General features: G+C 40.9%; 1 protein-coding gene across 4 annotated transcripts in view; it reads left to right on the top strand.

Annotated features, from left to right (window-relative positions):
• The first annotated feature begins 8685 nt into the window (after positions 1 to 8685).
• The window catches only part of LOC139383825 (homeobox-containing protein 1-like), a 31412-nt gene continuing 12121 nt past the window's right edge, over positions 8686 to 27976 (top strand). For all 4 annotated transcript variants that reach the window (XM_071128401.1, XM_071128399.1, XM_071128400.1 and 1 more), the window contains exon 1: positions 8686 to 8906. The gene's annotated coding sequence lies outside the window, so the exon portion shown is untranslated. The remainder of the gene's footprint in view (positions 8907 to 27976) is intronic.

Below are 27976 nucleotides of genomic sequence, written 5' to 3'. Positions count from 1 at the left end.
CCCACTCATCGATCACACCCATCATCACCACATCGACCAGTAAAGATGGGACTCGCACATGAAAGAAAAACACACATTTCGTTTTTAATGACCCCATTTTCATCTGAAACAAGGGTGGATTAGACACCAATAGATAAGTAGATAGAGGAGTGCTTTTTTACCGGCAATTAATGACGTGATAATCTCTCTCTAATGGACATCTAAGCGGTTTCACCCTCCATGTCATTCAGTCCAAACATCGTTGATACGCTTCAGGTAGGCTATGTCAATTCTTGAATTGTTTAATTAAAAATCGAAACAGTTTTGAGCCTAAACTTTTTGCATTATTTATCAACTCGGTCTGGGATAATGATCTAGTTTTCATGATCTAATATTGTTCTAATTGGAGCACTAGTCTTGCTTGATCAAAAGGCATACATAGATGGACATCACTGACAGACAGATATTTTCCTTTCACTCATTAACAACTGGCCCCTCAACCCCTGTGTAGCTTTAGAATGGCACCCCATGGACAGATTATCATATTAGTGTAATTAAGTTTGTCAAATATGTGTATAACATCATTAGTGTGTGGAGGTATGTCTATCCTTCTCTGCCTGAGTCTATGGTGGTCCCCCTGTGTATGTGTGTGTGTCAGGTCAAACAGACTGGTGTGTATTGGGAGCCGAGCTCCCATAGGGGACAGATGAGTAATCCAGTGTGTGCTCTGCTCTGGGATGTGGATTGTAAAGGGCTCTTCACATGCACCTGATTATGTGTCTCTAATGCAGGAGCTGGCTGCGTCTTTTTCTGTCATATACACACACAAACACTATAGTGGCTGAGGCAACTGGTTCCTCCATAGAGTCCCAGTCTGGAGTGTGTATTGGGACTGGAGTGTGGCAGGTGGTCTTGGGATGACAGACAGTGTGCCCGCAGACAGCATTCACACAGACAACACACAGGAATGGCTGATTGACAGATCGACAGCTGACAGGCAGAGGACAGACACATACACACACACAAAACGTGATGCTAGATCAACAGTAGTCAGACAGCTAAACAGATGTGCTCCCTGTGCTGTGTGTGTTAATCATCATGTTATTAGCGGTCTCTTTTTGGCAGGGCAGGCCTGCTGGGTCCTCATTTTAATAGATGTAGTAGACGGACAACACTAAACCAACATTCAACAAAAGAGATGAAAGATTCAGACAAATTCATGTCTTAGATTTCAGTTGTTTCCTGATGAGGGGGAGTAGTAGCCTGGTCTCAGATCTGTTTGTGCTCTTGCCAATTCCATTGCTGTCATTGTCAAGCCAACCATTTTTTTTATTCACCACATTGGAGTTGGGAATAGAGCAGCAAAAATGACATTTGTGCAAAACTTGAAATATGAATTGGTTGCCTATTTAATTGTAACGCTCACATAGGACATATAAAAGTAGCCCTATAAAGTTAGAGACACATTTGGCGCCCATTGCTCCAATACAAAATGCCTGTATTATTGCTCTGGGTATGCCTAACCTAAATGTAAAACCTTGCGTCATTTTTTTTTACTTCATTAGATAGTGCCATTTGTAAGGGGTGACGCCGGGGGTGTCATGCCCATAGGGGGCACAGGGGCACGTTCCCCCTCAGATTTGTCAATTTAAAAAATAAAAATAAATCCTTTGTAATACTACTAGTCACTTAGCAATTTTATGACGTTGGCTTTAGCTTGCCCAGATTAGGTTCCTACTCTCAACAACCTCATAACTAGCTACCAAGAAGCCATTTCAGGCTATCAATCTAGTTAGTAGCTAGCTTGTCTAACTATTTGAGAAAAGCAAGCAATAACTAAATGTACTGAATTCCTTTTAATCTTTAACCCAGATTTTAGCAGAGATGCAGAGCAGCATATTTCGTTTCTTCTTCTACAGACAGCTTAAGATGTATGGTTAGATATGCAGAAAAATCCAAATATTTTTTACAAAGCATAAATATTTTGGCTTTAGATAGCAGGAAAATGCTGTTTCAGGTGTTTGAAAAATGCAACATTCTCACATTTACGTACAGAGGGAAATGTTCCTCCCGGTAGACCAACCCCCAGCCATCCACACATAGTTTGTGTCCCCTCAGATTTTTTGGGTATATGACGCCCCTGGGTGATGCTGATCCCATGTTCACACAATCTACGGACCGGCAAGCTTTGATTTTGCGAGAACAGTTGGCATTGACAATACACAACATCGATAAGGGGTTGGAGACGGGTTGTGAGAGGAACGAGTCGCCCCTCCTACCCTGACTGTTGACAGAAGCTCTTCGGGTGAAAGTTAACAGACATCTTGATCCACTTAATCAGAAATAAGCAAGTCTTCCCCAATCAACAGGTTTTAATGAAGGACTATAGATTAGCATTACAAAATAGGACAACAGAAACAAAGACACAGCCAAGCCTTTCATTTACTGCAGCTATTAATGTGCTGTTATTCTTGTAATGGTGATCATTTTCTGTAGTCAAAGTTTTAGCAGGCCTACATGTGTTGTGATAAAGGGGATGTAGCCTTAGCTGATCAAAATATGTTTTGTGTTTATAATGAGTTCTAAGTGGATTAAGAAAAAGATATGACGCATAAATCAATATCCTATTAAGGAAACTAAATGAAACCTTTTAGATAAAAAGCCTTAAATCTAGTAAAATATATAATTATTCTTATCGCATTAACTTTTCCATAGGCTTGTCAGTGACACCTTGAACCAAGTGTAAATGATTCTACAAATGTCTGGCCTACTTTTACAACCTTGGATTTCCACCCCAAAAAATTATAAAAATGACTTAAATCTTGTGAAATATGTCATTTTATTGTTATCGCAATACCCTTTCTAATTGATTGTCAGAGAGACCTCAAACCAAATGTAAATTACTCAAACATTTATGGCCTACTTTGACATCCTTTGACTTCCGTTGATTTCCACAAAAAACCTTGTGTGAATTTATTACAATTCCTTAGATCTAGTAAAAACATTATTCATTTGCAGGTAGAAATGTGTTCAATATCCACTGAAATAGCTAGCACATTTACTAGATAGACAATAGTTGCCTTGGTAAGGCCAGGAAAACAACCTCTCACTCAACGTCAACAAAACAAAGGAGATGGTCGTGAAATTCAAGAAACAGCAGAGGGAGCACCCCCTTATCCACATCGATGGGACAGCAGTGGAGAAGGTGGAAAGTTTTAAGTTCCTCGGCGTACACATCACTGACAAACTGAAATGGTCCACATACATAGGCAGTGTGGTGAAGAAGGCGCAGCAGCGCCTCTTCAACCTCAGGAGGCTGAAGAAATGTAGCTTGTCACCTAAAACCCTCACAAACTTTTACAGATGCACAATTGAGAGCATCCTGTTGGGCTGTATCAACGCCTGGTATGGCAACTGCACTGCCCACAACTGCAGGGCTCTCCAGAGAGTGGTGCGGTCTGCACAACCCATCAAACTACCTGCCCTCCAGGACACCTACAGCACCTGATGTCAAAGGAAGGACAACCACCCGAGCCACTTTCGTTTATCCCGCTACCATCCAGAAGGTGAGGTCAGTACAGGTGCATCAAAGCTGGGGCCGAGAGAGTGAAAAATAGCTTCTATCTTAAGGCCATCAGACTGTTAAACAGACATCACTAACACAGAGAGGCTGATGCCTACATACAGACTTGAAATCATTGGCCACTCTAACAAATGGATCACTAGTCCCTTTATTAATGCCACTTTAATAATGATGTTTACATATCATGTATTACTCATCCCATATTTATATACTGTATTTTATATCATCTATTGCATCTTGCCTATGCCGCTCGGTCATTGCTCATCCATATATTTATATGAACATATTCTTATTCCATCCCTTTGCTTAGATTTGTGTGTATTAGCTGGTTGTGGAATTGTTAGATTACTTGTTAGATATTGCTGCACTGTCGGTACTAAAAGCACAAGCATTTCACTACACTCGCAATAACATTTGCTAACAATGTGTATATGACCAATAAAATTTGATTTGATTTTGATTTAATTAGGAACTAGAATACTAGAATGGTCATTAACCTTCTTATGATGGGATAAAGGTCAGTCATTTTGGTCAGGGAGTTGCTAAACCATGGTTTGCCAAAGCTGTGATAAGATATAAATAAAATAATGAATTTCAAGAATGTATCTCCACTGTATGCTAGCCAGACAGTCTGAGGAAAAATTCCATAAATTGTTCAAATTAACTGACAATACGCCAACCTTCCATTGAAACAATGCAGTCAATCCACAACCATACACTGGCTGAAATCAGTTGATGATATGACTTAGAAAAGTTGTAAATGTAAAAAGTACTGATATTGTATCAATCAATCCGATTTATTTATAAAGCCCTTTTTACATCAGCTGATGTCATAAAGTGCTATACAGAAACTCAGCCTAGAACCCCAAACAGCAAGCAATGCAGATGTAGAAGCACGGTGGCTAGGAAAAACTCCCTAGAAAGGCAGGAACCTAGGAAGAAACCTAGACAGGAATCAGGCTCTGAGGGGTGGCCATTCCTCTTCTGGCTGTGCCATGTGGAGATTATAACAGAACATGACCAAGATGTTCAAAAGTTCATCGATGACCAGCAGGGTTAGATAATAATAATCACAGTGGTTGTAGAGGGTGCAACAGGTCAGCACCTCAGGAGTAAATGTCAGTTGGCTTTTCATAGCCGATCATTCAGAGTTAGAGACAGCAGGTGCGGTAGAGAGAGAGAGAATAACAGTAGGTCTGGGACAAGGTAGCACATCCAGTGAACAGGTCAGGGTTCCATAGCCACAGGCAGAAAGGTTGAAACTGCAGCACAACCAGGTGGACTGGAGACGGCAAGGAGTCATCATGCCAGGTAGTCCTGAGGCATGGTCCTAGGGCTCAGGTCCTATGAGAGAAGAGAGAGAGAGAAATAGAAAGAAAGAGAAAGCAAGAGAGAATTAGAAGGAGCATACTTAAATTCACCCAGGACACTGGATAAGAGAGGAGAAATACTCCAGATATAACAGACTGACCCTAGCCGCCCGACACTATTGCAGCATAATTACTGGAGGCTGAGACAGGATCATAGCACTTACTGCTTTCCAAGAAAACACATTTTTTGACATTTATGGTCTGTTTAGGTATATTTTAGAGGCTATTTACAATATACAGAAAATGTATAAACTATATTTATAATTTTATGTTAACAATAATTATATTACACAATTTCTGATATACTGTGTATAGTAAACATAAAAACAGCAACATTCACACATGACAGATACAAATGCTTACAAGGTGTGTATATGTATGTATGTATGTGTATGTACAGTGCCTTGCGAAAGTATTCGGCCCCCTTGAACTTTGCGACCTTTTGCCACATTTCAGGCTTCAAACATAAAGATATAAAACTTTATTTTTTTGTGAAGAATCAACAACAAGTGGGACACAATCATGAAGTGGAACGACATTTATTGGATATTTCAAACTTTTTTAACAAATCAAAAACGGAAAAATTGGGCGTGCAAAATTATTCAGCCCCTTTACTTTCAGTGCAGCAAACTCTCTCCAGAAGTTCAGTGAGGATCTCTGAATGATCCAATGTTGACCTAAATGACTAATGATGATAAATACAATCCACCTGTGTGTAATCAAGTCTCCGTATAAATGCACCTGCACTGTGATAGTCTCAGAGGTCCGTTAAAAGCGCAGAGAGCATCATGAAGAACAAGGAACACACCAGGCAGATCCGAGATACTGTTGTGAAGAAGTTTAAAGCCGGATTTGGATACAAAAAGATTTCCCAAGCTTTAAACATCCCAAGGAGCACTGTGCAAGCGATAATATTGAAATGGAAGGAGTATCAGACCACTGCAAATCTACCAAGACCTGGCCGCCCCTCTAAACTTTCAGCTCATACAAGGAGAAGACTGATCAGAGATGCAGCCAAGAGGCCCATGATCACTCTGGATGAACTGCAGAGATCTACAGCTGAGGTGGGAGACTCTGTCCATAGGACAACAATCAGTCGTATATTGCACAAATCTGGCCTTTATGGAAGAGTGGCAAGAAGAAAGCCATTTCTTAAAGATATCCATAAAAAGTGTTGTTTAAAGTTTGCCACAAGCCACCTGGGAGACACACCAAACATGTGGAAGAAGGTGCTCTGGTCAGATGAAACCAAAATTGAACTTTTTGGCAACAATGCAAAACGTTATGTTTGGCGTAAAAGCAACACAGCTGAACACACCATCCCCACTGTCAAACATGGTGGTGGCAGCATCATGGTTTGGGCCTGCTTTTCTTCAGCAGGGACAGGGAAGATGGTTAAAATTGATGGGAAGATGGATGGAGCCAAATACAGGACCATTCTGGAAGAAAATCTGATGGAGTCTGCAAAAGACCTGAGACTGGGATGGAGATTTGTCTTCCAACAAGACAATGATCCAAAACATAAAGCAACATCTACAATGGAATGGTTCAAAAATAAACATATCCAGGTGTTAGAATGGCCAAGTCAAAGTCCAGACCTGAATCCAATCGAGAATCTGTGGAAAGAACTGAAAACTGCTGTTCACAAATGCTCTCCATCCAACCTCACTGAGCTCGAGCTGTTTTGCAAGGAGGAATGGGAAAAAATTTCAGTCTCTCGATGTGCAAAACTGATAGAGACATACCCCAAGCGACTTACAGCTGTAATCGCAGCAAAAGGTGGCGCTACAAAGTATTAACTTAAGGGGGCTGAATAATTTTGCACGGACAATTTTTCAGTTTTTGATTTGTTAAAAAAGTTTGAAATATCCAATAAATGTCGTTCCACTTCATGATTGTGTCCCACTTGTTGTTGATTCTTCACAAAAAAATACAGTTATATATCTTTATGTTTGAAGCCTGAAATGTGGCAAAAGGTTGCAAAGTTCAAGGGGGCCGAATACCTCATTCCCATATTGTTTTTATTTACTTTTTTGCTCTTTTGCACACCAGTATTTCTACTTGTACATCATCATCTGCACATCTATCAATCCAGTGTTAATTTGCTAAATTGTAATTACTTCGCCACTATGGCCTATTTATTGCCTTACCACCTCACGCCATTTGCACACACTGTATATAGACTTTTTCTATTGTGTTATTGACTGTATGTTTGTTTATTCCATGTGTAACTCTGTGTTGTTGTTTGTGTCGCACTGCTTTGCTTTATCTTGGCCAGGTCACAGTTGTAAATGAGAACTTGTTATCAACTAGCCTACCTGGTTAAATAAAGATTGAAAATAAAAAAATATATAAAAAATGCAAGAACTAATTAGGGAAGAAGCAATTAGCTGGTATTCTGTCTATAATGGAGTGGCCAGCACAGTCACCGGAGCTCAACACTTTTGAGCTGTTGTGGGAGCAGCTTGACCGAAGAAGAAGTGCCCATCAAGCCAATCCAACTTGTGGGAGGTGCTTCAGGAAGCATGAAATCTATTCAGATTACCTCAACAAATTGACAACTAGAATGCCAAAGGTCTGCATGGCTGTAATAGCTGCAAATGGAGGATTCTTTGATGAAAGCAAAGTTTGAAAGACAATTATTACTTCAATTAAAAATCATTATAACTTTGTCAATGTCTTCACTATATTTCCTATTAATTTTGCAACTCATTTTTGTATGTTTTTAGAGAAAACAAGGACATTTCAAGGTGACCCCAAACTTTTGAACGTTAGTGTGTGTGTGTATATATATGTATATATATATAAAATAAACAATAACCTTTAACATTTTTCAACAAAATACAGAAATGTGCCTTTTCCACGTATGTAGGCCCTGGTATTGTGCTGGAGATAATGAAAATGAGTTTTAAAAGTGGTGGAATTGCCCTAAAATAGAGCTTACTGTTCACTGTCAGGGTTGAAAAGATGAGTGGTGGCTTCATTGTGCATGTAACTGCCTGCACTCTCCCTTACCCAGTTTGACATAACCACGGCCAAACCATACATTAAACAGGCTCCACTCAGCTACCGTGGCTGCTACCATGGGGTCTCTCTCTTTCAGACCAGGACCAGAACCACACACACACAGTCTTGTATAACTAACCAAGTGGGGGCACACAATTCAGTCACATTCAAAATCCCATTCTCCCTAACCTTAACCCAAAAACCTAACGTTAACCCTAAAACTAACCCTAGCTCCTAACCCGAACACTAATTCTAACCAAATCAAATCAAATGTATTTATATAGCCCTTCATACATCAGCTGATATCTCAATGTGATGTACAGAAACCCAGCCTAAAACCCCAAACAGCAAGCAATGCAGGTGTAGAAGCACGTAACCGTAACCCTAAACCCCCTAGAAATAGCATTTGACCTTGTGGGGACTTCTGGACCCCACAAGTATAGCTAAACACATCCACACACACACCTTAGATGAGAAAACATTATTAATGTCCAAAAGCAGGTGATTGTGGTCTAATTTGGGTCTGTGAAAAAAACTGAAGTGGATAACTTTTAAAACTTTGTGGAAAACAACATCTCTATTACTGAAAAAAATTTGATTGGATTATTAGACAACAATTCCGCCAGGCGGCGGTAAAATCCTGAGAAAGAGTTTATCAAGGGTGCATTCAAGATCGTATGTTTCTGAGACGTTCCTGCAATAGGAATTTCCAAAACTACGAATCCCAGAGAACCTCAGTGCGCTCGCTATTAATGTCAATATGGCCACTGTCAGTCAGACAAAGGCGAATCAGTCTCGCCACGAAATGAAATCAAATTAGCAAGCTAGAGGAGAACGGATGGCATTGTGAAAACCGGCTGGTGCATGTTCCGTGTCGGGGATATAGAAGAGGACTTGTCACGAGGACCAACTAAACACCGGTTTATTAAATGCTGTGGAGGACGGGGGACCTAGATACAAAGATCAAGGTAAGACTTGTAATGCTAAGTAGTTAGCATAGCTTGCATTTCTGCAGACTCGCCCGCACTCCTTGGCACTGGTCCCAATGCTAGTCAGCAAGCTAACTTTATTAGCTAGCTGAGCTATAGCTGGTCACTTAAAGGATTTATAGCTAATGCCAGATCAGTGTTTTATGAAGTCGTTGGAAAAGTCTGCTTGGTCTATACAGGTTGTGAAGATTGGTAGATAACAAGCCAGATGTCATGTCATAACTATAACGATAGCTTATATATTTGTCACGCTAACTAGCTAGCTAGATACCCAGTACTGTAGCTATTGTCATTGAACAACCATTGCTACCACACTCAACTGTTTAGATCACTAGATAGCAACAATACATTTGTGGGTGCCTTTACCCTGCCATGTATCTATTTCCTGCCTATACTGTAACTAGATCATTATCATAAAGTAACAACACAGCCAATGCCATACTCAAATTATTAGATCATGCAGAGTTACTTGCAAAGGATGAGCTAAGTAACGTTCGCCTAAAATCTAGAGTTGGACCGTGATTGAACACCACCTCTCCTGTCACCACACACTTTGCAAACAGTCGGAACCCTGAGGCGTTTGCTTGCTGTTAGCTACAGGTTATACACACAGGCGGATAGTTTTTGCATAGTTGTCTGGACTGGGTTTGGATTATTAGATTATTTTATTTTAAATGGTACGCCCGCGGCGCCGTATGATGCATTGGCGTTGCACTGTTTTGATTCCAATGTGAATGTTACGGGGGTGACGTAATTTGAGTCATCACGTCACAAAATTATGCCGGGTTCAAAACAACTCCGAAATATGCCGCATTCAAAACAACTTGGAAATCTCACACTTCCGATGTAATTGCTTTTAAAACAACTGGGAACACTTTATACACATTTTTTTTTAAAGCTCCGACTGGGAAAAATGTATATTAAGTCATCCAACTTGGAATTCCAACTCGGGAACTCGGGCCTCTTTCTAGAGCTAGGACCTGAAGATCACTGATTTGACCTCGCATTTTTCTGAGTTTCCAGTTGTTTTGAATGCGGCTATAGAGTACCACAGTATGGGTCATAATACCCATAAACTTAGCGGTCAAACAGGGAAATGGTTCCAATTGTTTTCCCGCCATTCATTTTTCCTCATAGGGGATTTTAGAAACATTTAAAATAAGAGCTGTGTTTCGTGGCTTACCCTGGCGTGATGTTTTGATAACTGTGTAAAGCTCTCTAGGACAAAGTTACTTTTTATAAATATATTTGCCTGTATTTACCCCCCCCCCCCCCCCCCCCCCCAATAATGCATAGCAAATTAGCTGCTAATATGACTATCATAAAGGACTACAAATGCCATGATGACCTGGACGAGACTGCTGAATCGAGGCAAAGGTAAGAATCTCTGAATTAGCTATCTAATGTTAGCTAAATGTAGTAAGAAATAAATTGGCTACACTTCTTTAAATTCCCAATTCTGTGATTTGTCCTGTGAAAGTTTTTAAATGGACACAATACCTGTTAGCAAAGGTGTCAGCTAGTGATGTGCTGGAGCTTGCAGGGATTTGTAGTTTTGCATGTCTACTTTGATGCTTAGAGCCGACTATATTGATAAGTCATCTTGTCCAAGAGAGATTTACATGGTTATCAAAATGTCAGCGTAAGCCTACACTTTACCCTTGTTTACATTGAGCTACACTGGGGTCAGAACACAATCATGGTTGGACAACATCTTGGTGTCATTATACTTAGTGTCTTCTAACGTATGGAGAACATCTAGATTATGAAACATTTACACATTAATTTATTCAACATTTAAACGGTCTCTTAGAAGCAATATGTCTGGTTTTAAATGCCCCATGTGGCATCAATATGAGTCAGAATCATTCATTCTGGTGCCAAAATTGACTACACAGTGTAAATAGGATAATTTTGGTCAGTATCGCCCGAAATGTAGTTTTGTGAGTTCTTTACAACTTACTGGAGTGTTGGGTATACTTAAGTATCAACAGTTAAAGTATAAATAATTTCAAATTCCTTATATTAAGCAAACCAGGAGGTACCATTTTCTTTTTTTCCCAGATAGCCAGGGGCACACCAACACTCAGACATCATTTACAAACGAAGCGTGTGTTTAGTGAGTCCGCCAGATCAGACACAATATGGATGACCAGGAATGTTCTCTTGATAAGTGTGTGAATTGGACCATTTTTCTGTCCTGCTATGCATTCCAAATGTAACGAGTACTCTTGGGTGCCAGGGAAAATGTATGGAGTAAAAAGTACATAATTTTCTTTAGGAATGTTGGGAAGTAAAAGTTGTCAACATATAAATAGTAAAGTACAGATACCCCAAACAAACTAAGTAGTTTTACTTAAGGACTTTACACAACTGCCAATTGCCCAGAGACAACACCTTGTGCTATGTTGTGCTATGTTCCCAGATGCCATGTGGACATTCGTTGTCAAGTCTGCATATGGGTGCAACGTAAGCACATTTTTCTCGCAAATAGGAGTGAGAATGGGCTTCCATAAAGTTTTTGCAAACTTCCAATGCATTTCAACAATATGGCCAGATGGCCAGGAATGGATTACTTGCGACAGTGTATCTTCCGCTGCCTGTCAACCGTCAAACCACTGGTGTTGGTGAGTACTTTAGCTAAGTATATAGCTGGTACTAGCTAGCAGTTATTTTTGGTTATACAACATTATTTGATAATGCTAGCGTGCCAGGCGATCTATGATGCCACAGATGAAAGGAGAATGATACTGTAGCTAGCTAAATACATCAAGCTTACGTGTAATGTGATGTAGCATCTCAGAGGACGATGTGCATAGCTGACCTTAGCTAGCTAACAACAGCTAATTGTAGCCCATTGACATTTTATTATTTGCTCAAATTTAAGTCGATACAGGGCAGGCACTTGGATACTAGCTTTCTAGCTAATAATAACATGTAGCCAGCTTACTGTCAATAATGTTTCAGCACGAACTAATGTTAGCTAGATAGCCAACTCATTTAAACTCGGACAAAGATATAACTTACCTGGATTTGCAAATGAGGTAGCTAGCTAGCATTTGGGGGCTTCGTCTGCTAACCCAAAACATGACTGTGATAATAAGTTTGTCGTTTATTTTCTAAGGCAAAAATAAATGATGGTACTAATCTACTACAAATATAACTATGGCTCTGGCAGTGAATAGCAAAACGTTATCAGGAAGCATTCAGCAACGTACACAGCTGGTTGCATAGTAACGGCGTTCAGCGTCACCGGGCTGAATCTATTCTGTAGTTAGTCCCTCTATTAGCATATCAATGAATTCCAAACTAGTTATTTTTCTCGCTATGTTTGAGTTATATTTTATTTCATTCACAGCCTACTTACAAAACCTGGTGGATTTGTTGTTCAGCAGCATCTAGGAACCCTCCTACCATATCAGGAACTGTTAGACACCAGTCCCACTTCAGAGTAATGGAGGACACTTGAATCAGGTTGGTCACATTTGATTTGGTCAATGGTCAAAACACCATCTGTCCTGGAATTCACCTAACCACCATTGATAATGTAATCATTGCTGTGTGTGTATATGTATGTTGTAAGGAAGTGTCCCCTTCCACACTGTGCCAATGGACTACTCCTGGGCGGAGTGAGTAATTCCATGCTGGCACGTGTCCCTTGTGATTTAGCTGTGCATCAGGATCTCTGATTGGCTATGTTGAATTGTGTATTTACTGTTGGCTTCCATGACTGTATGGTGAATGTCTTTCCCTCTCTCCCCCAGTGATATAGGAGCTGGGTTGGATATACAGTGCATTTGGAAAGTATTCAGACTCCTTCACTCTTTCCACATTTTGTTACATCACAGCCTTATTCTAAAATTGATTAAATATTTTTTCCCCCTCATCAATCTACACACAAAAAACGGGTTTAGACATTTTTGCAAATGTATATAAAAAAAACTGATATCACATTGACATAAGTATTCAGACCCTGTACTTTGTTGAAGTAGCTTTGGCAGCAATTACAGCCTTGAGTCTTCTTGGGTATGACGCAACAAGCTTGCACACCTGTATTTGTGGAGTTTCTCCCATTTTCTCTGCAGATCCTCTCAAGCTCTGCCAGGTTGGATGGGGAGCGTCGCTGCACAGCTATTTTCAGGTCAAGTTCAGGCTCTGACCGGGCCACATTCAGAAACTTGTCCCAAAGCCACTCCTGTTTTGTCTTGGCTGTGTGTTTAGGGTCGTTGTCCTGTTGGAAGGTGAACCTTCTCCCCCAGTCTGAGGTCATGAGTGCTTTGGAGCAGGTTTTAATTAAGGATCTCTGTACTTAGCTCCATTCATCTTTACCTCAATCCTGACTAGTCTCCCAGTCCCCGCCCCTGAAAAACATCCCCACAGCATGATGCTGCCACCATGATGCTTCACCGTAGGGATGGTATTGGCCAGGTGATGAGTGGTGCCTGGTTTTCTCCAGACGTGACACTTGGCATTCAGGCCAAAGAGTTCAATCTTGGTTTCATCAGACTAGAGAATCTTGTTTCTCATGGTCTGAGAGTCCTTTAGGTGTCTTTTGGAAAACTCCAAGCGGGCTGTCGTGTTCCTTTTTTACTGAGGAGTGGCTTCCGTCTGGCCACTCTACCATAAAGGTCTGATTGGTGGAGTGCTGCACAGAGGAACTTTTGAGCTCTGTCAGAGTGACCCACAGGTTCTTGGTAATCTCCCTGACCAAGGCCCTTCTCCCCCCGATTGCTCAGTTTGGCTGGGCGGCCAGCTCTAGGAAGAGTCTCGGTGATTCCACCAAGTGCTCTGACATCCACTTTCAACTGTGGGACCTTGTATTGAATTTACTACAGGTGTACTCCAATCAAGTTGTAGAAACATCAAGGTTGATCAATGGAAACAGGATGCATAGTCTAATAGCAAAGGGTCTGAATACTTTTTTATTTAATTTAAAAACAAATATTTTATCAATTTGCAAAGCTTTCTAAAAAATTGTTAGCTCTGTCGTTATGGGGTATTGTGTGTAGATTGATGACAAACATTTTTTTATTTAATCCATTTTAGAATACGGCTAACGTAACAATGTGGAGAAAGTGAAGTGGTCTGAATACTTTCCGAATGCCATGAAGAAGCCGAAGTCGGGCTGCTTCATGACCAGTATTTGTGACAAGAGGTGCCTGGAGCTGTTATACGCTGCCATGCCCATCAGGTGTTGGCAAACACCTCCGAAGGGGCAAAAGGGGATTACTAATAACACGGTACATCACAAGTGTTTAGTAATCTCACCCTTTTTAATATGTGTGCCACTCATCAACTCTTCCTCATTTTTTTAAACATTTTTTTTTTTTACAGATGGGCAGAAGAGATGCTTTTGGAATCCTCTGACTCAAAGACGAGGTGATACTGATGTATGAATTGGGAGAGACCTTGCTCTCAGCATTAAAATTATACTAGTACTTTTTTATTAAATATTTTGTTATTATTGTTACTGTTACACTTGAAAGATATCAAAACACTTTGTTTAGAATATCTACTTAAGTTCAGCAATTGCACTCTTCTCATATTCCTTTGTAGGCTACTGACCAATGCAAAGCAGCCTCCTGGAGTGGTATGGGAAGAGTGCCATCCTCCTACATCTCACATCTGTCTGTACTTATTGAACTTATTGGACCCATGGGTTGAGGCAGACTCTTGTCATATCCAGGATGGAGTGTCATGCACTCCACCCCTCCTTCCACCTGACTGCACCTGTCCTTAACGTAATACATTACATAGATGGAAGGGACTTCATCACCCACTGGAGACTTGGACTGTGTTCGTAAATTCACTCTGGCTATATACTCCGATTTCAGAGCACACTCGTCTGTGTGCCAGAGCACAAAATAACTGAGGAATTTACGAACGCGCAACACCCATTTGAATAATACTGCTGTCCAGTAAACGTCGGCAGAAAAAAAACCATATTGAAATGGTTGCCAGCAGCACAGTTGCATTCACCAATGCACTAGATAATTTGAATACAGACCAAACAGTTGTGCTTAGGGCGTGTAAAATGTTCAGAGTGAGGTGTTCTCTCATTTGTGTCTGGAAGTAGTAATCAAGTTCGGTTGCGTGCTTGACTGCTGTTGGGAGGTCAGAACGATCGCATCAACCTTACTCCTCGGCCAGAGCGTCCAGTGTGCGCTCTGAACGCTCCGAGAGCAAAACGCTCTGAATTTACTAACGGACAATCTAACGACACTCACAAATGCACTCTGAGCACACTCTGGCACGACAGTGAATTTACGAACACGCCCTTAAAGACAGAATCACCCAAAATGACACTTAATTATTATTTTTTTTTTTACATATTATTTAAAACAATATACTCTACAAGTACATCACATCCAGAGTGGGCTCCCTGGTACGTTTGAAAATATGATTTTATACATTGAAATTTACATTACATGTCATGAACCAATCCAAGCCCTCCTTTTAATTAAGATTACACATTCAGCAAATCACCAGCAGAAGGAGTTCACTTTGAATCCATTTTCCCATTCACTCTGGTGGTGGTGCTCATACAATTGATTATTACTGCTACACAATCAATCATTAATTTATCATGTAGCAGAGAACCCACTCTGTAAATGTGATGTACTTGTAGAGTATATTGCTTTAAACAATGTCTAAAAATGAACAAAATCTAAACGGGTAGTTTTACGATTCATATTTTGCAATGTTGAACAAATGAATGTGAAATATTTTTATTTCACCTAGACACTCCATATATTAAAGCAAACTATAAGGAGTGTAATGACACCAAGATGTTGTCTGTATCATGTACAGTTCACAACTCATAGGGTCTTATAGGAGGCAAGAATCAATCTAGAAAGATATTGGTATAATACCCATCATATAGAAGTAAACTTCGGAGTCATGCAATATGTTGTGTGGTCTCCTGCTATGATTCAGGGAAAGCTTGCAGTTTTAGGATACAGATGAAATAAGTTATGACGAACTCGCAGGAGGTTGTGGCACTTTTAACGGGTTCGTGAAAATAGCAGCAGAGGAATGGGATCAAACGCATGGTTACCATGTGTTTGATGCCATTCCATTTGCTCCGTTCCAGCCATTATTATGAGCCGTCCTCCCCTCAGCAGCCTTCACAGGGTGGTGAAAGTGCCCGGTGATGAACCTGATGCACCTTTTCAATAAATATCAAGAGTTTTATTCTGGTGACATGATCATGATGCTTGGCTGGTGGGAGGAGTTATAGGAGGAGCTCATTGTAATGACTGGACTGGAATTGATGGAACGGAGTCAAACATGGTTCAAATATGTTAGATACCGTTCCATTTATGCCATGACAATGAGCCCATCCTCCTATAGCTCCTCCCACCAGCCTCCACTGCATTTGACAAATAAAAATAGTCTAGCTCAGTCTATAATCTCATGAAGGTAGCCTACCCGCACTTCCTGCGAGCTGTTGGCTAGAGCGCATGTGCCAAGACCAGAGTGGGCACATTTTGCTATATAACGCAACAGGTTTTGTGACAAAACAATCAGTAGAGTTGAAAATGCGATGGAAACCAATTTAACTTGTATTTTTTTGTTCAATACATGGGAATTTTAACCGCAAAAGTTATTTGTCAGTTTGAAGGCATCATCTCTGATGTGAAAATTCCCATAATGTTTTTATTCAATTTTTAATATTTGCATGAAAAGCTGCCGCCATTTGGATGGAAACCTGACTAGCGATTGTCGAGCCTCCCTAGTTAAGCATGGGCGTTTCCATCTAAAGGACCCATGAGCTCCAACATGTAAACTTCATAGGACCATATCAAATAAAGCTGAGTCTTTAAAAACATTTTTTTATTAAAGCACATATACAGTTGATGTCGGAAATTTACATGCACTTAGGTTGGAGTCATTAAAACTACTTTTTCAACCACTCCACATATTTCTTGTTAACAAACTATAGTTTTGGCAAGTCGGTTAGGACATGACACAAGTCATTTTTCCAACAATTGTTTACAGACAGATTATTTCACTTAATTCACTGTATCACAATTCAGCTGGGTCAGAAGTTTACATGCACTACGTTGACTGTGCCTTTAAACAGCTCGGAAAATTACAGAAAATGATGTCATGGCTTTAGAAGCTTCTGATATTCTAATTGACATCATTTGAGTCAATTGGAGGTGTACCTGTGGATGTATTTCAAGGCCTACCTTCAAACTCAGTGCCTCTTTGCTTGACATCATGGGAAAATCAAAAGAAATCAGCCAAGACTTCAGGAAAAAAATGGTATACCTCCGCAAGTCTGGTTCATCCTTGGGAGCAATTTCCAAACGCCTGAAGGTACCACGTTCATCTGTACAAACAATAGTACGCAAGTATAAACACCATGGGACCATGCAGCCGTCATACCGCTCAGGAAGGAGACGCTTTCTGTCTCCTAGAGATGAACGTACTTTGGTGCGAAAAGTGCAAATCAATCACAGAACAACAGCAAAGGACCTTGTGAAGATGCTGGAGGAAACGGGTACAAAAGTATCTGTATCCACAGTAAAAACGAGTCCTAGATCGACAACCTGAAAGGCCGCTCAGCAAGGAAGAAGCCACTGCTCCAAAACCGCCATAAAAAAGCCAGACTACGGTGTGCAACTGCACATGGGGATGAAGATCGTACTTTTTGGAGAAATGTCCTCTGGTCTGATGAAACAAAAATAGAACTGTTTGGCCATAATGACCATTGTTATGTTTGGAGGAAAAAGGGGGATGCTTGCAAGCCGAAGAGCACCATCCCGTGAAGCACGGGAGTGGTAGCATCATGTTGTGGGGGGTGCTTTGCTGCAGGTGTGACTGGTGCACTTCACAAATAAGATGGCATCATGAGGCAGGAAAATTATGTGGATACAGTGCCTTGCGAAAGTATTCGGCCCCCTTGAACTTTGCGACCTTTTGCCACATTTCAGGCTTCAAACATAAAGATATACAACTATTTTTTTGTGAAGAATCAACAACAAGTGGGACACAATCATGAAGTGGAACGACATTTATTGGATATTTCAAACTTTTTTAACAAATCAAAAACTGAAAAATTGGGCGTGCAAAATTATTCAGCCCCCTTAAGTTAATACTTTGTAGCACCACCTTTTGCTGCGATTACAGCTGTAAGTCGCTTGGGGTATGTCTCTTATCAGTTTTGCACATCGAGAGACTGACATTTTTTCCCATTCCTCCTTGCAAAACACCTCGAGCTCAGTGAGGTTGGATGGAGAGCATTTGTGAACAGCAGTTTTCAGTTCTTTCCACAGATTCTCGATTGGATTCAGGTCTGGACTTTGACTTGGCCATTCTAACACCTGGATATGTTTATTTTTGAACCATTCCATTGTAGATTTTGCTTTATGTTTTGGATCATTGTCTTGTTGGAAGACAAATCTCCGTCCCAGTCTCAGGTCTTTTGCAGACTCCATCAGGTTTTCTTCCAGAATGGTCCTGTATTTGGCTCACTCCATCTTCCCATCAATTTTAACCATCTTCCCTGTCCCTGCTGAAGAAAAGCAGGCCCAAACCATGATGCTGCCACCACCATGTTTGACAGTGGGGATGGTGTGTTGCTTTTACGCCAAACATAACGTTTTGCATTGTTGCCAAAAAGTTCAATTTTGGTTTCATCTGACCAGAGCACCTTCTTCCACATGTTTGGTGTGTCTCCCAGGTGGCTTGTGGCAAACTTTAACCGACACTTTTTATGGATATCTTTAAGAAATGGCTTTCTTCTTGCCACTCTTCCATAAAGGCCAGATTTGTGCAATATACGACTGATTGTTGTCCTATGGACAGAGTCTCCCACCTCAGCTGTAGATCTCTGCAGTTCATCCAGAGTGATCATGGGCCTCTTGGCTGCATCTCTGATCAGTCTTCTCCTTGTATGAGCTGAAAGTTTAGAGGGACGGCCAGGTCTTGGTAGATTTGCAGTGGTCTGATACTCCTTCCATTTCAATATTATCGCTTGCACAGTGCTCCTTGGGATGTTTAAAGCTTGGGAAATATTTTTGTATCCAAATCTGGCTTTAAACTTCTTCACAACAGTATCTCGGACCTGCCTGGTGTGTTCCTTGTTCTTCATGATGCTCTCTGCGCTTTTGACGGACCTCTGAGACTATCACAGTGCAGGTGCATTTATACGGAGACTTGATTACACACAGGTGGATTGTATTTATCATCATTAGTCATTTAGGTCAACATTGGATCATTCAGAGATCCTCACTGAACTTCTGGAGAGAGTTTGCTGCACTGAAAGTAAAGGGGCTGAATCATTTTGCACGCCCAATTTTTCAGTTTTTTATTTGTTAAAAAAGTTTGAAATATCCAATAAATGTTGTTCCACTTCATGATTGTGTCCCACTTGTTGTTGATTCTTCACAAAAAAATACAGTTTTATATCTTTATGTTTGAAGCCTGAAATGTGGCAAAAGGTCGCAAAGTTCAAGGGGGCCGAATACTTTCGCAAGGCACTGTATATTGAAGCAACATCTCAAGATATCAGGAAGTTAAAGCTTGGTCGCAAATGGGTCTTCCAAATGGAGAATGACCCCAAGCATACTTCCAAAGTTGTGGCAAAATGACTTAAGGACAACAAAGTCAAGGTATTGGAGTGGCCATCACAAAGCCCTGACCTCAATCCTATAGAAAATTGTGTGGGCAGAACTGTAAAAGGGTGTGTGAGCAAGGAGGCCTACAAACCTGACTCATTTACCCTAGCTCTGTCATGAGGAATGGGCCAAAATTCACCCAACTTATTGTGGAAGGCTACCCAAAACGTTTGACCCAAGTTAAACAATTTAAAGGCAATGCTACCAAATACTAATTGAATGTATGTAAACTTCTGACCCACTGGGAATGTGATGAAATAAATAAAAGCTGAACAAAATTATCCTCTCTACTATTATTCTGACATTTCACATTTCTTAAAATAAAGTGGTTATTCTAACTGACCTAAAACAATGAATTTTTACTCTGATTAAATGTCAGGAATTGTGAAAAATTGCGTTTAAATGTATTTGGCTGAGGTGTATGTAAACTTCAACTGTACATTTTTCAACCATTTTCCATCCTAAAAATGTGCCATTCGTTTCCAAAAACCCATATGTTTAAGATATTTCCAAATTTCTCTCTGAGGGAGGATAATGAAAGTTCACAGAAGTAACAAGTATAGGTAGACCTACCAAATAAGCTAGTGTATTTACTGATAAACGTTTGCTTATGTATTATAAAGTGATTAAAAGTCGTAATTCAGTTACCAAATCGGTAACGGAATTTCCGCAATTGAACTGGCTACAATTGAAAATCATAGTGTTAACAAACCACCGTTGAGTCACCTGCTACTGTCTTTCTTTCCGCTAACATACTGTTATGTTCAGCTCATAACTATTTTCTTTCATCTTGTAGTCAAAACAAGAATGAAAACTGAAAGGACAACCAGACTTGTGCTGATTCTCCTTCCTCTCGCACACCTACTACGTACCCTCTTTTTCATTTACTGTGATGTCGTAACTTGTGAAAGAGACATCTATGATTGGTTTGGTCCGGACCAACTGGACCAAACTTGGGGGCGGAGCTCATTAGAATAATAGATAGTGTGTAAAATAATACCCAAATATCCAAAAGAAGGATAATGCATATTTCTACTTTCTTTTATGTACCTATTCAGGATACATCACCATGAAGAGAATTTAGATTAATATCCATAAATATCAATTTCTGTATAGTACAGATCAGGGACCCATGATGTAATTACATTACTGGATGTAAATCCAATTCACCTACTGTAGTTCAATAACCAAGATATATATATATATATCAAACTCAATGTGTCATGTCATAGCTGACACCCCATTCTTTCTGCAGACATATTTTAAACCTAATTCTGAGGAGATATTTAAAGGTACAATATGCAGAAATCGCTCCGCCATTTCCTGGTTGCTTAATTTCTAATATTACTCCTAATTTCAGTTTGTGATGACAAAGCAGTGTAGAGAATCACTGTACCATCTAATCCACTGTGAAATATATTTTCAATAACCATTGCATTTTCAGCTGTTTTTGAAGCTGGTGTACAAAAGTAAAAGTCACCACAACACAACAGAACGTAAGCATAGAAATAGCGCACATAGTACAGATCTACCGCTTCTAAGACTTGCTTTCAATGAGAATGACAGTTCTATAAGTCGCGTTGCTAGGTGCATTTGGTCAGGTCGCCCAAAAGTTACACATTGCAGCTTTAACAGAGTTTTTGGAAAACGTGGTCGCATAGACGGGTTGGTTGTTTAGCAACAAAACCGACTTGTGCGCAACTAAACTAAAAAATAAATAAAAGTCCTCTCACTGTCAACTACGTTTATTTTCAGCAAACTTAACATCTGTAAATATTTGTATGAACATAAGAATCAACAATTGAGACATAAACGGTACAAGTTCCACAGAAATGTGACTAACAGAAATGGAATGATGTGTCCCTGAACAAAGGGGTGGTCAAAAGTAACAGTCAGTATCTGGTGTGGCCACCAGCTGTATTAAGTACGGCAGTGAATCTCCTCCTCATGGACTGCACCAGATTTGCCAGTGTTTGCTGTGAGATGCTACCCCAGTCTTCCACCAAGGCACCTGCAAGTTCAGACATTTCTGGCTGCAATGGCCCTAGCCCTCACCCTCCGATCCAACAGGTCCCAGACGTGCTCAATAGGATTGAGATCCGGGCTCTTTGCTGGCCAGGGCAGAACACTGACATTCTTCTCTTGCAGGAAATCACGTACAGAACGAGCAGTATGGCTGGTGGCATTATCATGCTGGAGGGTCATGTCAGGATGAGCCTGCAGGAAGGGTACAACATGAGGGAGGAGGATGTCTTCCCTGTACCACACAGCACTGAGATTGCCTGCAATGACAACAAGCTCAGTCAGATGATGCTGTGACGCCCCAGACCATGATGGATCCTCCACCTCCAAATCAATCCCGCTCCAGAGTACAGGCCTCGATGTAACGGCCATTCCTTCGAGGACAAATGCGAATCCGACCATCACCCCTGGTGAGACAAAACCACGACTCGTCAGTGCAGAGCACTTTTTTTTGCCAGTCCTGTCTGGTCCAGTGACGGTGGGTTTGTGAACATTGTGACATTGTTGGTGTCTGGTGTGGACCTGCCTTACATCAGGCCTACAAGCCCTCAGTCCAGCCTCCCTCAGCCTATTGCGGACAGTCTGAGCACTGATGGAGGGATTGTGCGTTCCTGGTGTAACTTGGGCAGTTGTTGCTGCCATCCTGTACCTGTCTCGCAGGTGTGATGTTCGGATGTACCGATCCTGTGCAGGTGTTGTTATAAGTGGTCTGCAACTGCGAGGACGATCAGCTGTCCGTCTTGTCTCCCTGTAGCGCTGTCTTAGGCGTCTCACAGTACGGACATTGCAATTTATTGCCCTGGCCACATCTGCAGTCCTCATGACTCCTTGCAACATGCCTAAGGCGCAGATGAGCAGGGACCCTGGGCATCTTTCTTTTGGTGTTTTTCAGAGTCATTAGAAATGCCTCTTTAGTGTCCTAAGTTTTCATAACTGTGACCTTAATTGCCTACTGTCTGTAAGCTGTTAGTGTCCTAACGACCGTTCCACAGGTGCATGTTCATTAATTGTTTATGATTCATTGAACAAACATGGGAAACAGTGTTTAAACCCTTTACAATGAAGATCTATGAAGTTAATTCGTAAAAATCAAAATATCTTTGAAAGACATGGTCCTGAAAAAGGGCCGTTTCTTTTTTTGCTGAGTTTGTGTCAAAACAGACAGGGTTGGCTTAGATTGTTGACAACATGTAAACTATATTTAGTCTCCAATGTTTATTGGAAACAAATACATTTGCACAATTAGCACTTGTCTCTCAAATATGTCATTACAGTTGTTGGTTAGCTAGCCAATCTGAGCCATATAAGTATTGACATGAAATCAGTCAAAACACCTCAAAACAAGACATGGTATCAAGAACAATATGAAACTAGCTGAAACAAATCACTTAAGATTCCCCAAAAGGCAGTTTCTTGTCACTGTTGCTTTCTGGCCATCCAGAATCACAACAACTCAGACTTCTGCCCCATTGAAGAGTGCGCATCGTTTTTTATAAAGTTGTCATCTATTAAAAAAATATATTTAAACCTTGGAGATCTTACTGTAATTCTGTTACTTAACTTTGCGTCTGCACAGGTCTACCAGCAAATGTGTTTTGTTCGTGAAATCTGTGTAAATTGTTCAACGTTGTCCTTGTGCATAGAGTCAGTCGTGTAGTGGCGGGTATACCCTGTATACACACTTCCTTAAGCCGTATCAATTAACAATGTTGACGGAACAGATCAGAATGTTTAGCTTAAAATGTCGAGCTATTACTTATTCAGCAATATGCACACAGCAGTAGGCCTATGCGCGAATGCTCCAAAAATGCAATTGGCAGGAAAACTCATTCTAAAATGTGCACAGCACATGCGAGCAGTTTCATGGACAGAAATGTAAATATCTGTTAAAAATGTAGAGAGCGGGGCGATCTAATGATAGTTGTTGTATCATGGGTTGCTATGATTAGGATCAGGCCTTTGGCTGCTAAACAATGAAAAGTTACAAGAAAAACAATAGAACAGGAGAACGCATATGAGGAAGTCTTTCTAAAATAATTGCCCCCATGTTTCTATGGGGGGATTTTGGCGATAGACTACTGTGATCCAGGCAATATATGTCTCAGAATATGAAGTAAAACATCCAGGTTTCAAACAATTAGAGAACAAAAGAAACAGTTCTGACTCTTCTGGTAGATGGAAAGGCTTTCCCAAAAACCTCTATTTAATGTTAACTAGCTACAAAGTAGCCAATGCCTACCTGGGGAAACTCAATCTCATGCACTACATTCTTGGGTTTTCCCCAAACCCCAAAAGTGGTCTCCTGATATGGTTTAAGCTAGAGGTCGACCGATTATGATTTTTCAACGCCGAGACCAATTTATTGGAGGACCAAAAAAAGCTGATACCGATTAATCGGCCGATTTTTAAAAAAAAAAAAAAATTTAAATTTATTTTATTTGTATTTATTTATTTAATTTATTTGTAATAATGACAATTACAACAATACTGAATTAACACTTATTTGAACTTAATATAATACATCAATAAAATCAATTTAGCCTCAAGTAAATAATGAAACCTGTTTAAATAATGCAAAAACAAAGTGTTGGAGAAGAAAGCAAAAATGCAATATGTGCCATGTAAAAAAAGCTAACGTTTCAGTTCCTTGCTCAGAACATGAGAACATATGAAAGCTGGTGGTTACTTTTTAACATGAGTCTTCAATATTCCCAGTTAAGAAGTTTTAGGTTGTAGTTATTATAGGACTATTTCCCTCTATACCATTTGTATTTCATTAACCTTTGACTATTGGATGTTCTTATAGGCACTTTAGTATTGCCAGTGTAACAGTATAGCTTCTGTCCCTCTCCTCGCTCCTCTCTGGGCTCGAACCAGCAACACAACGACAACAGCCACCATCGAAGCAGCGTTACCCATGCAGAGCAAGAGAAACAACCACTGCAAGGCTCAGAGCGAGTGACGTTTGAAACGCTATTAGTGCGCGCTAACTAGTTAGCCATTGCGTTGGACTAGTTAACTGTACGGTTGCAAGATTGGATCCCCCGAGCTGACAAGGTGAAAATCTGTCTTTCTGCCCCTGAACAACGCAGTTAACCCACCGTTCCTAGGGCGTCATTGAAAATAAGAATGTGTTCTTAACTGACTTGCCTAGTTAAATAAAGGTGTATATAAAAAATATATATATATATCTTTTTAAATTGGCAAATCTGCGCCCAAAAATAATCGGCCATTCCGATTAATCGGTCGACCTCTAGTTTAAGCATTATGGAATTGGAACACCCAATTTTGTTGTTTGTCTATTCAAGCTTGACTTTGAGAGCGAAAACCTGAATATTTCTGACTCAGTTGACCGCCTCATTTATTTGTTTCAATAGTAGTCCTACTATTAGACTACTAGCACAGTACAGCTTGGGTTTCCTGACTGTGAAAGACCAATATGGGATTTATCATTTTAGGTCATTTGGAATTTGTCACTTTCTCATAGAATTTTTCAGACAGGGTGCCTTCCCTGGCCGGGCCATAGAGTTCACCCACTTCTCCAGACACCATTGCATAGAGTTGTGTGGTTTGTTAAACTTTGAAATCAATGTTTTTTTAATAAATTTTTATTTTGGCACACATTTTAAAGTGAAACATCTGAGTCAAAGGGTTATTCCGTTACCATGGAATTGCTTGCATGCAAATGTTTCCTCTAGTCCTAATTTGTAGATCATTATACAGGTTACCCATTAGATTTCCCCGTGTAGGCTCTGTGTTGCGAGACTAGTTTACCAGTCAGTGTTCCCAATACAAAACCAGAAGCACAGACACCCACATTTACCAGTATCCACCTTTTCATCAGATACCTAGTAATCCAAAAGATCTCTAGGCAAAGGGAGTCAGGGAAAGTTTGCTGTGAAGCTGCTCACTGGCTGCTTCCTTCTGCACCTGGGTAAATATATTGCTTCCTGGCTCCTAACCTTTTTCTAGGGGCCCTAAGGATTCAACTACACAGTTTACAAGCTTGGAATGGTTGATTAGGCATGGAAAAATGTGTTATTTTGCTCCTAAGGACGATCATTTCCCTGGCGTTGCAGTCTACAGCACAAATATATAGTACAGTCGTTTCACAATTGTAATATGCTAGTAGTTGCGGCCACTTGTTTAACAAGTCACTCAGACCCAAACACACTCTGTGTATGTTTTGAGAGTTTGTTTTTCCTGCCGAGTCAAATCTGACACGCCTGGACACTCAAACTTTTAAAAGCCATGAGGCTCTCGGGGCATAGTCGTGTGTGCATAGGTTTCTCTCTCTCTCTATCCATCCATCCCTTTCCCCCTGCAGCCTTTCTGCTGAGCAGTGATCTACTGTATAAAGAGCATTGACCAGGGCTAGTTTAGTCAGCAGTATTAAACCTCTGTCCTCCCCAGGGCAAGGGCCAGGCTCAGAGCCTCTGCACCAGAGGAAGACAGGAAGGTCAAGGAGGAGGAGGATTTGTGGAGAAACTTGTTTTACTTAACTAAAGGAGCCGCACTTTGACCCCCCCAGGAGCCCCCCCCCCCCCCCCCCCAGGGTTTATATTACAGACTGACTATAAGACATGGTTTCAGTAGATCTCCAGGAAGAAGGATGGGCAGCCCTGCTCTAAGTCAAGGTCCAGGCACCTTATTGTTCCTGCCCTCACCTAGCTGGCACACCTGATTCAACTAGTCAAGCCCTTGATTAACCTAGTTGATTATTAGTCAAATCAGTCATGTTTGCACTTGGCTAGAGCAAAAATGTACTATTTTCCCTAGACGTTAGTGTTGGGACCTAGCCTAAGCCTACAGTTCATTTGGAAAGTATTCATACCCCTTTTTCCACATTTTGTTACGTTACAGCCTTATTCTAAAATGGATTACATTTATAGATTTTTTTTTTTTCAATAATCTACACACACTCATAATGACAAAGCGAAAAACAGGTTTTTAGAAATATTTGCAATTGTATTATAACATTTAAAACAGATATACCTTATTTTCATAAGTATTCAGAGCCTTTGCTATGAGACTTGAAATTGAACTCCAGTGCATCCTGTTTCCATTGATCATCCTTGAGATGTTTCTACTGCTTGATTGGAGTCCACCTGTGGGAAATTCAATTGATTGGACATGATTTGGAAAGGTACACACCTGTCTATATAAGGTCCCACAGTTGACAGTACATGTCAGAGCAAAGGTTGAAGGAATTGTCCGTAGAGCTCCCCGACAGGATTGTGTCGAGGCACAGATCTGGGGAAGGGTACCAAAAAATGTCTGCAGCATTGAAGATCCCCCCAAGAACACAGTGGCCTCCATCATTCTTAAATGGAAGAAGTTTGGAACCACCAAGACTCTTCCTAGAGGTGGCTGCCCGGACAAACTGAGCAATCAGGGGAGAAGGGCCTTGGTCAGGGAGGTGACCAAGAACCCGAGGGTCACTGACAGAGCTCAAGAGTTCCTCTGTGGAGATGGGAGAACCTTCCAGAAGTACAATCATCACTGCAGCACTCCACCAATCAGGCCTTTATGGTAGTGGCCAGAAGGAAGCCACTCCTCAGTAAAAAGGAACACGACAGTCTGCTTGGACTCTCAGACTTTGAGAAACATTATTCTCTGGTCTGATGAATCCAAGATTGAACTCTTTGGCCTGAATGCCAAGTGTCACGTCTGGAGGAAACCTGGCACCACCCCTACGGTGAAGCATGATGGTGGCAGCATCATGCTGTGGGGATGTTTTTCAGGGGTGGGGACTGGGAGACTAGTCAGGATAGAGGGAAAGATGAATGGAGCAAAGTACAGAGATCCTTATTTAAAACCTGCTCCAAAGCACTCATGACCTCAGACTGGGGGAGAAGGTTCACCTTCCAACAGGACAACGACCCTAAGCACACAACCAAGACAATGCAGGAGTGGCTTCAGGACAGGTCTCTGAATGTCCTTGAGTGGCCCAGTCAGAGCCCGGACTTGAACCCGATCGAACATCTCTGGAGAGATCTGAAAATATCTGTGCAGCGACGCTCCCATTCCAGCCTGACAGAGCTTGAGAGGATCTGCAGAGAAGAATGTAGAAACTCCCCAAATACAGGTGTGCCAAGCTTGTAGCATCATACCAAAGAAGACTCTAGGCTGTATCACTGCCAAGGTGCTTCAACAAAGTACTGAGTGAAGGGTCTGAATACTTATGGAAATGTCACATAATAAAAAATGTCTAATTCGGGTTTTGCTTTGTCATTATGGGGTGTTACAGCATACCACACTGCATTCCACTGCTGGCTTGCTTCTGAAGCTAATCAGGGATGGTCCTGGTCGGTCCCTGGATGGGAGACCAGAGGCTGCTGGAAGTGGTGTTGGAAGGTCAGTAGGAGGCACCCTCATCTAAAAAATGATCCCAATGCC

This window comes from Oncorhynchus clarkii, chromosome 25 (assembly GCF_045791955.1).
Source record: "Oncorhynchus clarkii lewisi isolate Uvic-CL-2024 chromosome 25, UVic_Ocla_1.0, whole genome shotgun sequence".
Classification (NCBI taxonomy): domain Eukaryota; kingdom Metazoa; phylum Chordata; class Actinopteri; order Salmoniformes; family Salmonidae; genus Oncorhynchus; species Oncorhynchus clarkii.
The sequence above is the reverse complement of the archived record's forward strand: the minus strand, read 5'-3'. Positions and strand labels throughout refer to the sequence as shown.